At 44.1% G+C, this 10433-nt stretch overlaps 1 long non-coding RNA gene across 1 annotated transcript; it reads left to right on the top strand.

Moving 5' to 3' along the window:
* The first annotated feature begins 3359 nt into the window (after positions 1-3359).
* On the top strand, positions 3360-4928 carry LOC115073776. Its single transcript, XR_003852098.1, has 4 exons — positions 3360-3713; positions 4206-4264; positions 4493-4531; positions 4784-4928. It is a non-coding gene; the product is annotated as an uncharacterized LOC115073776 (long non-coding RNA).
* The last annotated feature ends 5505 nt before the right edge of the window (positions 4929-10433 follow it).

Below are 10433 nucleotides of genomic sequence, written 5' to 3'. Positions count from 1 at the left end.
CGATTCACATCCCTAATATATAGTATACCTGTGTGTATGTATTATATCATCAGAACCCTGAGTGAGAGGAGATTCTCTGAAGCACCAGGGAGCAGATCGATCCCAGCATTTCTATGGATGTGTGTTCATTTCTATCTGTAGTATTTATTCTATATGTAGTATACCTGTGAGTATGTATTATATCATCAGAACCCTGAGAGAGAGGAGATTCTCTGATGCACCAGGGAGCAGATCGATCTCAGCATTTCTGCTTTGCTGCAGCAGCTGGGCAGACAGAAAAGAGGATCCGTTCAGATGGGGGGTCACCTGGACAGACAGAGCACCTGGGACTAATTGTAGTAAATAAATGAACAATTATGGATATAACAAGAAGACTAAAATAGCCCAGACCTCTCCCTGACCCTTCTGCTGCTATCATGCCAACAGCAAATCGCTGTCTAGGTTGGGTGTCTGCCATTCACCCTGTTCCCTCTGCAGCAGTAGCGTGTGGCACACCGATGTCTGCAATGTCCCACTTTCTCTTGCTCCAGACTCTTGCCAGATGGACAGTGAAGGATGGCCAAGACATCTGACCTACTATGGCAAAATATCATTACCTCTCCCTTATTAGATTTAAAGATCAAAAGTAGGAAGCACTGGTGAGAAAGTCATGGTGAGGATGCAGAAAATGTACCATGAACCAGCACTGGCACATATTTTGCTATAGCGCTGGTTGGCAAGGCATACACCCTAGTACCGTACAGGACATGCTCCCTCACAGAACTAGACGTGCTTAATCTGAGAAGCAGACACACTCTGCCACAGCACGAAACACACACTGCTATACGACAGAATACATGCTGATACAGCACGGGATACGTGCTCTCCTACAGCACAGGATGGTGTTGCATCAAAAGACAGTACAGAAATGCATTAGCACAGCCTAGGACGCGCACTGCCAGAATACAACTGTTGTGGTGCAGAGCACTGGGTACACTCAGACTTTAATGCATATCCTCCAAAAACTACCAGCTATCTCCCCATCACAGAGCCTGACCTGTTTTTGTTTTTGTTTTTTTACATTTTGGCAGGCAGTTTCTTCTTGCTTCTTCTTCATTTGCCATGAGCCTTCGTTCACCACCATCTGGAATGTTTCCCTCTGTTTTATAAGCCCTCCCAGTCATTGCGATAACAGTCCTCGACTGAGGTCTTGCATCAGGGCTCCTTTTGCATCCTGACACGCTTGGGACCTCATTTCTCATTGCAGAATAACTGAGCCTTACTCCCCCAGGGCTAAAAAGGCTGCATCCACAGCATCCTCAGCCCCGACTGGCCCAGGAAACGAAAGATCTGACCCAGCAGCTGAACCCAGATCCCTCCCAGTCTTGTGGTTTAAATGCCCTGTCTCCAGACATTCTCATGGAACGTCTCCTGATTGGTCGGTACAAGTAGTCAGAGAAATAAGATTAGAAAAACCTGGCTCTTGGCAACTCAGTCCCAGTGGTCTGGATTCGCCGGAGTCTGCCCCTCTTCCAGGTGTCTTGAGAATCCATTTCCTACATCTGGGCTGGTTTTTGCCAGTCCTCCTCGGTGAAATGAGAGGTCGGGAGGTGAGAGGTGACTGGTGGGCCGCAGCCCCAGCACCTGCACCCTGTCTGCTTCCTGAGGCTGAGGGCTGGGAGGGAGGAAGGGGTGGTGTAATTGTGGTGCCTGGATATTCCACCAGGACTCTACCAGAACAATGCTAATGAGTTGGAACTGAAAGAGAAAAGGATTTAAAAAAAATAAATAAAAAATCCGTAGAATGATTTTGGCAGGCGCAGAAAATGCTTTCTGTGTTTCTTTCTCTGCAATGTGCATCCCAGGCAGCATTTACTGTAATGCTTTCAATGCTACGGAAACGCCATTACAGTCCCTGTGAGGTGCTGAGCCCTGAGTGCAACAGCTAATAAATATAACATGAATATAAGGGTGAGGCCATTGATTTCAAATAATCTTCACATACCGAGTTCATTTCTGTGCGTTAATGGACCGCTTGAGCCTCACAGTCACAGCTGCCTGATGCTCTCAGAGGCAGTTTAAATAATTAGGTTTTGGGTTTGGAAAACATGCCGACGTTTGGGGAATCACAAATGAATCACAGAATCATAACTCACTTGACAAAGGAGCCGAGACTGAGTGAGAGCAAAAAAAAAGCCTTTGATCTGACCCCTGAACTGCCTCCCAGACAAAGTAAGGCTGCTTTTACATTTTGCGGCCTGGAATAGGCAGGAAATGCTTCAGCAGAGCAGTTCTTTCCCCCTCTCTGCCTCACCTGGCCAGGCTGAAGGCCCAAGAGAGAAAGGGAAGTGCTGCCAGGCAGATAGCAGGGTGAGAACTGCCCCAGGGGCAGCTCATACTCCCCGAAGAATGTACAAAACAAGAGGATCTCGAGAGTCAGGCCCCCGTTCACACACACACTCGTGTATATCTATCTCTCTCTCTGTATATATATACAGATACGCACATACATGCAATGAGGGAGCTAAACTCCACAAGACATGGAAGACCTTCCCGCTGTCAATGACCATGTTATCTCGGCGCAGTGAATGGGATTTTCCGGCTTTCCATTGGTACTTACAAATGCAAGCATTAGAGGCTGGAGGAGGAAACATTCACCTACATGCGGGAGGAAAAGAGTCGCTGTTGGCAGGACTCAGCAGCACTAACAGGCAGGGGCCCAATGCTCACGGAGATAAGTAGCAATAGACCAAGGCAGTACAAAACTTCAAAGGTACAGGCAAAGAGGGCGACGGTACCCAGAGCTGGCGCTCAACTAAACAGCACCCTGGGCAAAAACAGAAATAGGTGCCCCTCCTGCCTTCCCTTCGGAGGCCCCAGCACAGCATCCTGCTTTCTCTCTCTCCCACCCAGCATCCCCTTTTCTCTCCCTCCTCATCCTCTGCCCCACGCTATTATTCCCCAAACCCCCTTCTCTCTTTTCCTCTGCCTTCATAATGTGAAGGGTATGGCGGTGCCTTCTCGTATGTAAGGAATACTCCAGTCCCTTACTAAAAAGATTTACCCTTTTCCCAACCCTAAGGGACTTTTTAGACCATCCCTAAGGGTTTCCTTCTGCCAAGGTGGGATTAGTCAGCTTGGCTCTATAAATTAGGGATGAGCAGGTGGGAAAGGCAGAGGGTGGTGGAGTTGGCGATGATGTTCGGGGAGGTCTCTGGCCTGGAGAAGAAAGGGACGGAGATTCTGGGGAGACTTAGACCTTTTTTTTTTTCGGGCTTTTTGGTCTTGGTCCCAGCTTCAGGAGGGAACACCCTTTCCGGGGTGCTGGGTGCTGAGTATGCCCTGCTGAAGGAGGGTGGTTTTTGCAGGCGCAGGCCCCGTCTCTGTTTTGAAAAGAGCGGTTTTTCCTGAGTTTTGGAAAGTTTTTGGACTTTGCCATTCAAGATTTCAGGAGTTGTTTACCATCAGAGAGACCGAGAGCTGGTTTCTTGGCCAGGAGCCTACTTTCAGTCCCCCAGGAGTGTGAGATTTTATAGGCATATTGGCTCGGAGGCCAGCAAGTGAAAACAGGCACTGTGTGTGCATTTGTTTTTGTTTGCATGAAGACCTATGGACTTTGTTTATGAATTGGACTGTCGTTTCATTTCTGTTGCAGTAGATTTTATTTGAACACCACCTCTGGTTGTCCTGCCTGTTTTTCAAGAGAGAGCATCCACCGTGTGAGTTAACTGACAGTGAGTATGAACTGGGAGAGAGAGGAAAGACTGAAAGTGGGTCCCCCGTTCCCCTGCACGCCCTCAGCCCCGGAGGCTAAGCCTCCTCCTCTTTGTCCCACTACTTTTGGGCAGCGACTCTCCCGCTACGGTGGCTAAGGTGGCTATTAGGATACGGGGCTTCTGGTGTTACTCTGGGAGCCATTAAGTCCACAAAAGAGGGGGGACTACGAGAGGAAAATGTTGCTCCCCTTCCTGTTGGAACTTCCAAAATTAGGAAACAAGAGACTGAAACCCACCCAAGCAGTCTCCCAGGAGTAGAGAGGGAAGGCAGAGTCTTTGAACGTATAATACTTAGAAAAATTGAATGTAAACGTAAAGAAAACAGTTCATTTAACAGTTTGTTTACCAAGAAAATAACATAAATCAGTAGTTCCATTTAAGGCAGAAAGTCCTATTTTACAATAGAAAATTGTATTAAAGAACTCTTTTCTTTCCTATATCATCTTCCAGCTTAGGATTTCTTATTCCCTGTCTGGTACCAGTACCTGCTAATAGGAAACTCTCATCAGGTAAGTATAATTGAGATATTATGTGTTAATACAATACCTTATATTATCCCGGGTGTGTGTATGTATGTATGTATATATATATATATATATATATATATATATATATATATATATATGTGTGTGTGTGTGTGTGTGTGTGTGTGTGTGTGTGTGTGTGAGAGGGAGAGAGACTCTTTCCAAAGTTAGTTATAAAAGAAAATGATCCTTCCAAAACTCTCTTTTCCTCAGGTGTTCAAGCTGATCCTCAGCTGTGATGCAACAAAGAAGGTAAGTACATTTGTAGGTTTTTCATTTTTCTCTTTAATGTTCTCATTGCTTCACTAAGAAAAACATACCAGGAGTAGCACAGTTTCCTTATTTTTACTCCTATGCAGTGTATATATGTAGCTTTCTCAAATTATTACTATATGGTGCTGGACAACAATTTTGTAGTGCACGATGCTTTCACTTAGCTGTCCTGTAATCCTTCCAGCCCGGTTCCTATATTCCTCGCTGCAGCTTTCCCTTTGTCTTTTCCAGGTGCTGGATGCAGATGGCTGAAGGCAGTCTGTCTCTTCTCCAATTCTCTCCATCTCCTGGTGCAGGTGTTTAATGTCCTACCTACCTTTAAATAAATTAAAGCATGTGTTCCCTGAATACACTATCTGTGACCACCTCTTCCAGAGATGTGTTTAAATAATATTTCTAAATGTTAAACTGATTTAACTTGGTGTGTAAAATAAAGGATAATCAGTATCACCCTAAACTCACTGAAAGAGGGAAAATGATTTGGTTTAGGTTGGTTCAAAAATCTTTTCACACACACATTGGCACACCCAGAACTCTTAAGTGAAAAACTGCTTAAACTTACTTATAGATCCTCTTCTCTGATATATTACTGTTTTCAGTGATTTTGAATTAAAGCTGACCCAGAAATATCTAGCTCTGTTTCATATGAAACACTGAATAGTCACTCAAATTACAGTCACTCTCAGACCAGAATCTGTGTTAAGTACTTGCAATGTATTTTATTTATTTATTTATTTAAAATCTTTTCTATACCATCGTTAAGCAGACGCCATCTATACCGTCGTTAAGCGGACGCCATCACAACGGTTCACAATGTAGAACTTCAACAGCTCATTAACGTTCAGGTTCTATCAATTTATGTAGCAAAAGTTCATAGTGAGGTCAGTATGAAAAGTTTATTTACACTTTCCAGTTAACAAGTAAAAAGAATATTAACACAGGATTTTATACACATCAATTTCTTATATTCAGTAAATGTTCTCACTACAACAGTCTAACTGAACTAAGCCAATGGAAATCTCCACGTCTTGGCTGTAATTTTAAGTAACTGACTGTTACTATACTTATGAAGCCACAATTCTTACCTGGATTGCTCAACTATGAATACAATTTTTAAATAACAATCTCATTCCTTCCTTTCAGTCACACACACTTTACTTTGAGTATATTAACAACAATTCCCTCTGGATTTAAACCTTTCAGACAAATAAAGGGGCCCTATAAAAAGAGGCAAAAACAATCTGCCCTTCTCTCTCTGTCTCTCGTTTCTCCAGCTGGTGGGGACTAATCATTAGCACATCTCTCAGCATGGAGTTCCCATAAGCCTTTGCTTTTTGTTAACGCTCCTTTTTTCCAGTATATTAGTTGCCTTTTTATCAGTATTACATCTTTATCTTACCCTTGCCTCGCCTTCCTTTGGTTACATAGTAACACAGTAAATGACTGCAGAAAAAGAAAGGTTATAACTGCAGCTCCGGGCAGGTTACCCCATCAACACAGGTTACTCCTTTCAGCCATTAGGGATCCTTTGTGATTATCCCATGCCCTTTTGAATGGAATGCACTCCTAGTGTATCTTTTCATGTATCAAAGATTATAATTTGCTCACAGTAAATGGTTACCAGCTCCGTCAGCCTGAAGATATTGACTTCAGTTCTATGCACCTGCTGACAGCTGACCGGCCAATGGGAACTGCAAGTTCAGGCCAAATCAGACCAATCAGGCAGGGTTCACAGTCAATCAAGAGCTGTAATCTCACCGAGTCACATAGCAAGGGGCAGCACTATCTCTCTCCATCTGGGAACTTCTGAGCTCAGGATGAAGGGAGGAGGGGACCAAGGAAAGGGAAGCCACAGATAAAATGAAAGTGCAGGCTAGAAGTGAGCGAGGCTGCTGATGGACTGGTTTTGCCTTATCAAATAAATAAAATCAAATGAAAAATCAGTCTCAGGGTGAACGAGAGCAGTAGACAACGTCCCATCTAAGAAGCGTGAGGATCTGTCGCCCATGTTTTAATTTTGGGTCATGTGGGGCAGATGTGGGGCAGACGGGTCCCCATGAGACTCCTTGTGGGGTCCTCCTGCCCAGCACAGCTGCAGAACGTCCCTTGGTAATAATGTGAAACTCCATGCAACTTAGAGGGAAGATTGGCAGCAAAGCAAACCAATAGCAGCGCGGAGGATTATTTTCATTCCCTCCCTCCCTCCCTCCCATCCCGCATACACCTACTGGGACAAAAGCACTCACAGGGACCCTCCTGCTGTCAGACTTTGATTGCAAGGGGACCCTGCTGCCTTTCTGGAAGTACAGACGAGGAGGGGTTCTTATCAAACTCCTGTAACCTCACATCACGTCTATTAATGAAAAGGGGCAACCCAACCAGGAGAAGCTGAGATGCAAGATAATGATAATAATAATAATATTCCTAAAACAGTTATTCTACTCCAGGTAGGTTGGAGGATAAATCACTGTCACAAGAAGCAGACATGCAATTCCCATAATACATTTTATTTGATGGTATTCAGGTGCAGAAAGGTGATATTTTATTAATAAGTCAGGTAAGTCAGCCGAAACATCAGTTTTACTAATATTTTTATTTATTTATCTTATATACCGTCGTTCTAAAAGATCACAGCGGTGGACAAAAGCAACATTCACATTATGAGTCCATACAGGATCAGAGCATGTAAATTAGATTGTTGATATAGTAATTTGTGGTACACGAGTTCCTTTTCAATTCTTTTACATAATCAGACGGTTATATCTGTTATAAAAACACAAGGCGTGTACAGAAACATAGATCATGATGGCAGAAAAAGACCATATAGCCTATCTAGTTTGCCCATCCACACTAACTAATACAGCTAATATGGTGAAGTGACAAGTTACACATATCCCCTTGCATATCCAGCTAAAGGTTAGCCAGATAAGTCATTATTCAGATAAGATTTAGCCGAATAAGAATGGGGCACTTTGGGGGCATTCTGGGGCAGGGATGAGTTAGCCGGCTAACTCTGATACTCAGCTATCTCTAGCTGTCCCTGACATTATGTCTAACTTTAGCCTTAAGCAGCTGTATTTAAAAACATATAACCAGTTGAGTTGAGCAGACGATTTAAAAAAAAAAGGAAAACGAGAAGGTAGCGGGCCGAGTGGCCCTTTCACTTACTCTCCCCCCCCCCCCCCCCCCCCACACACACACACCTGAGCTCTAAATCCTGGGCCGAGCCTGCAGCAGCCCTCCCCCCCCCTAAAATGTATTGATTTATTTTATAATTATTTGCTCCAGTTCCAGTCTCCCCCCTCCTCTCCCCCTGCCTGCTACCTGGACCTGTCAAAATTCAACCAAACTTTGCCTTCCTGTGCGCCCTTCCCTTTCTCAGCCCAACCCTAACCCTCTCCCCCTCCTGGCATGTTTATATTGTATCTCTTCGGCTCAGGCCACGCTAGCAGCCACCCACAGCAGCGCTGCTGGGGAGCCGTACCGGAAATGTAAGCTGCAACACTGAACCTACGACTTCCAGGCTAAAACGCTGAGGTTTAAAGGCACCAACTTTCAAAAGGGAGATAGAACAGCTTTTAAATTAGATCACGGAGGAAATCTGACACTTGCTCGGAGGCGCATGGCTCAGAGGGAGGTGACTTCCCTGTTTTGCAAGTATCCTCGGAAGTTAGATTATCCCAGGAGAGAGGTTGTGGTTAAGGCTGAAGGAGCCCAGATGGATGTGGGATAAAGAGCACACAAATGTGAAGGTCTCTACTCTGCCTGCACCATTTGCTAATAATACAAAGAGAAATGAAAGTACAAAGAAAAAGAGATACTTTAGCATGTCTGTAGCAAATTCCAGAAGGCTGAATAGAAAGCTTTGTGAGTTAGAATGTGTGGCATTAGACCAGGATACAGACATTACTGGCAGTTCAGAGACATAGTGGACTGGAAGGAGGATAACCAATGGGACACTGTAATGCTAGGGTATAAATCATGTCAATGTGACAGGGAAGATCACATTCATGGAGGAGTGGACCTATCTGTAAAAGACAGCTTAGAATCAAGAATGATAACAATCTTGCAGGAAACAAAATGCATTGTATTTATTTTAAAAATGTCTAAACTACCTAGCAACATTTCTAGGCGGTTTATAGGAAAACTTTCATAACTGCAAACTATTAAAAATCTTTAATAAAAATAAAAACATATTAAAACAGACATATAAGGCAAATCTTAAGAGCACAAATAGTGTATACATAAAAATTACTTACATATATGTGAAGGGGGCTTTGCCCATTATTAATACAATTCCCAGTGTTTTTCCAGCTATGGGCAGTGGGTGGGACCTTTGGATTTTCAGGTTTCCTCCCCTTGCCATAACCCCACCTTTTTCAGAGATGGGCTTCAGGGGGGTATAAAATACCTTGCAGCATGCTCAATAGTCAGAGGGTTAGATGGGGCTGAAGAAGCCAGAGATTCCCTCCCAGGATCTCAACAGAGAGAGGGGGGGTAGAAGCTGGAGTGTTGCGAACAATGTGAGCGTGAGCCCCTCTAGCTGTGGAGCAATTGGCACAACCTCATGGGCGGAGCCCTAAGATTTGCACCAATGGCAGATGAGCAAATCTTAGCATGGGCTGGGCTATGACAGAGTCAAGGGGCTAAGATGGAGGCTGAAGCTGGAGCTGAAACTGAAGCAGAACAAGGCAGACCACCTGAAGCAAGGCTGAAGACAGGGAACCAGATGACCTTTGCTAAGGCAAGGCTGGAGTATCTGAAGAGCCCTTTTATAGGGGAAGCATCAGTGACATCATCCAAGGGCACCGTGGACTTTTCCCACCACGGGCCCTTTAAAGAAACGGTGTTGCACACATGCATGCCTAGGAAGCAGAGTCAGAGGAGCGGTGGCATCTGTAAACCGTTGTGAAAGTTTTACTAAACGACGGTCTAGAAAACCTGTTAAATAAAATAAATAAATCTGCCGTACGACAGCAGCATTTGGGGTGAGTGAAGCTGCTTGCGAGACCTCCCCACAAGCAGCAAGCATAACTGGAGATCACCCCTTGATCTCAAGCAAGATAGTGAAGGATAGCTATTTTAGAGAGATTCATACAGAGTCTCCACTGAGGAAGAATTAGATTTTTGGAGATTTTCTTTTTACTTCTTGGTCTGAAGGGAAGGGTTGCCCTCCTGTCTCCCTGAGGAATGGGATTGGATATCTTTTTGCCCAAGTGACCTTATAAGTGAGGATGGAGAAAGAATGAGAGACTTTTGAAAAGAGAATCAGTTAAGGTTTTGGGAAATTTGGATCCCATTTTTTATATTTTTGGATTGGGGATATTTTTCCAACAGATTGGCTGATGCTAGAAGCCACACTCTAGTTGTCCTGACCCACTAGCGAGGATATATTGACTGTGGAAAAAGGTGGAAAATAAGGGCATGATGAGATGGTTCTTCATGGACAAGGAAATCCTACGTTTTATTTTGGTTATCTGCTGTATGCTGATTCTCAACTCTGTGGTTTTCACCTGGACCCTGTTCTTTAATTTGCAGTAAATGATTTATGTTGGTCACCACTTCTGAGCTCTTTTTGAATTTTTCCTGCTGATTCCAGTGCAAGAGCTGAATGGACGGTTGAGTATTATTTCCTGCCTGGTTTTTTTTGCTCCTTTTCTAGACAATATTGCAACTTAGTGACATTTTCTACCTAGAGTGTGAGCTGTGAGTAAGCCAGAGAGTGATTATGCCCAGGACCCGGGATGCCTGCCCCTGCATTTTTTATATATGTAGCAGGTCCCTGTCCGGACTCAAACCCAGATCCATGGCACCCCTAGTTAAGGACAAAGCACTAGAGGGGCCTGGTACATATATAAAAAACAAATCACAGTACCTCTTT

This window comes from Rhinatrema bivittatum, chromosome 12 (assembly GCF_901001135.1).
Source record: "Rhinatrema bivittatum chromosome 12, aRhiBiv1.1, whole genome shotgun sequence".
In the NCBI taxonomy this organism is placed as follows: Eukaryota; Metazoa; Chordata; class Amphibia; order Gymnophiona; family Rhinatrematidae; genus Rhinatrema; species Rhinatrema bivittatum.
This window is presented reverse-complemented; position numbering and strand designations above follow the sequence as displayed.